This window comes from Bos indicus, chromosome 18 (genome assembly GCF_029378745.1).
Source record: "Bos indicus isolate NIAB-ARS_2022 breed Sahiwal x Tharparkar chromosome 18, NIAB-ARS_B.indTharparkar_mat_pri_1.0, whole genome shotgun sequence".
NCBI lineage: Eukaryota > Metazoa > Chordata > Mammalia > Artiodactyla > Bovidae > Bos > Bos indicus.
This window is the reverse complement of record NC_091777.1, coordinates 9,102,604-9,105,195: the sequence shown is the minus strand read 5'-3', so window position 1 is coordinate 9,105,195 and position 2,592 is coordinate 9,102,604. Positions and strand designations below refer to the sequence as shown.

General features: G+C 43.3%; 1 non-coding gene across 1 annotated transcript; it reads right to left on the bottom strand.

The window, feature by feature from the left end:
* Positions 1-218: 218 nt before the first annotated feature.
* On the bottom strand, positions 219-349 carry LOC139177445 (small nucleolar RNA SNORA70). Its single transcript, XR_011561884.1, has one exon. It is a non-coding gene; the product is annotated as a small nucleolar RNA SNORA70 (small nucleolar RNA).
* Between the last annotated feature and the right edge of the window lie 2,243 nt (positions 350-2,592).

Sequence of the window (2,592 nt, the reverse complement as noted above, 5' to 3'; positions counted from 1 at the left end):
GGCTCTTCTGGAGACCAGGGAACTTGAACTTGGCCCCCCGTGGAGGGCCTTAATCACAGGTACCTTGTTGCAGATGGTAGCTTGGTGCAGATGGACATGATGAACTGGGCAATGTGGACCCTGGCCAGTGTGCCCTGGGGCTTTCCAAAGGCACTGTGCACACCTGTCTGGAGTCTAGCCTGGGGACAGCATGCCAGTCATGCATGTCCACTGGAAAGGGCTGTCTCCAGGCCCCTTAGGGCAACTGGAGCAGGCCATCAGGCTGCATACCCTTCTGAGGCTGCCGTGTGTAGCCATCGCACACTGGGCCCCATGGAGAAAAGAGTACAGTCGGCTACACTGGCTGCCGTGGCTTATGGCCTTTGCTGTGTATGGTTGGCTTCAGTTTGCTAATACTTGGTTGAGATTGGTTGGATCTGTAGTCAACAAAATGACTATCCTGTAGTTTTCTCTTTTGGTGGAGTCTTTGGTTTTGGTATCAGGGCCATAGTGGCTTCATAGAATGTCTTTGGGAGTGTTCCTTCCTCTTCAGTCTTTAGGAGGAGTTGGAGAAGGATCGGTATAAGTTCTCTGTAGGCAGGCCTGCTTTTACATTTGTACCGGCCAGACCAACACTTCCAGTGTTTAAAAAAGAAACACACAACAGAGTTAGCACTGCCTTTCCCTGTCTTGGTCGCTGCCTCCCCATCGACTCAGTCTTTGTCTCGACTTTCAGATGTCCCTTTCAGTCGTTTTATACTTCCGCCTCTCTGTATGTCTGTTCCACGCAACGTGTAATATTGTTTGCGTTTTTTTAAATGTGTACAAATGGTGTCACTGAGTGCACTTTTCTGCATTTCACTTTTCTCACACTTTTCTCACACTTTTCTCACAGTGTGAGAAAGCATTTGAATGTATCCATGTTGTATGTATGTGCTGAGCTCCATTCTGCGTCACCTTCTTATACTAATCCATCTCTCAAATATCCTACATTTTCCTGTATATCCGCCTAGTAATTTGTGGTTTTCCTTTTTTTTTTTTTTTTTTCTTTGCTGTTTGTGTTGTTAGCTCCCTTCACTCAAATTATACTTGTGCGATCCATCCATGTTGCTTATAGCTCAGTCATTTGAGGTTGCTGTGTGTGCTCCATTGTGTAGACACAAGGTTAACACATACAGGAGAGGGACAGCAGGACCCTTCAGGTTTTGCCTGGTGTGAAACGGCACTACAGACAGTCTTGTACATGTCCTTAGGGGACACAGGGATGCGCTTCTAGCAGGCACACTGGTGTCTCGCAGTATCCGTAGGGGACTGTCTCCAGGATCTGCCCTGGATTCAGCACTCTCAGGACACTTAAGCCTCATAGTCCGCCCTCCGCACTCATGGATTCACCACCTGCTGATTCAGTGTGGACTGCAAACGTGGTACACGATCTGAGATTGGTTGAATCCACAAATGCGGAACTCACGGATTACGGAGGGCCAACTGTATGCAGGAGTAGAATGCTTGCTCATAGGCTGTGCACGCGGTAAACATCAGTAGAGAGTCAGATGTCTTTACAATGTAATTTGCTACCAAATTACACAATTACCAGTTGCTCTGCATTCTTTCTAAGAACTGATAGTACTGTTAAGATTTTCCAATTTTTGCCACTCCAGTGTGTTAGTGGTATCTTCTTGTGGTCTTAATTTGCATTTTCTCTTACAAATAATGAGTAAGCATCTTTTCATTTGCCTATCACCCATTTGGATGTACTTTTATGAGGTGGTTATTCATGAAATACCTTTTACCCTAAAGGATGATCTTACTGACTTGGAGGGGTGGAGTCACATTTTCAATGAGACTTTTTGTCAGATAAGTTTATTAGAAATTCTTCTTCCACCCTGTGGCTTGCTTTTTTATTATCCTCACTGTATCTTTTGAGGAGCAGCAGTCATGAAGGCTAGCAGAGTCTAGTTTCGCTGCCTTCGTTGCCAGGTGAAGCCTTTGGTATTTTGTTGAAACTTTTCCCTACTGTAAGGCTGTGATACTGTTTGATCTTTTACCTCTTGATCTGTAATCTAACTTTGGTTGATATTTGTGTGTGGTATAAGGTCAGGGTCAGATTTCATGCCTGTTAGTGATGTTAAAATAAATTTGCTCAACAGATTAAAAAAAAAAAAGAAAAAAAACTAGGAAAACTGGTCAGTACTCAGAAGCCTTTGGTATTTTGTTGAAACTTTTCCCTACTGTAAGGCTGTGATACTGTTTGATCTTTTACCTCTTGATCTGTAATCTAACTTTGGTTGATATTTGTGTGTGGTATAAGGTCAGGGTCAGATTTCATGCCTGTTAGTGATGTTAAAATAAATTTGCTCAACAGATTTAAAAAAAAAAAAAACTAGGAAAACTGGTGAGTACTCAGAGCCAGTGACCATCCTGTCTTCACTGGACACAATCTGGGTTTCTAGGGATAAGAATCATCTGAACTTCTCACAATGAAAGGTGCAGAATCAGATAATCAGGACCACCAGGTAGCCTAACTGCATGTTCTTCTTTGACTTGTCCTTTGAAACAGTTATGACAGTTTAATCATTCCACGGTTAATGAAGGGGTTAAATAAAATTAGACAGG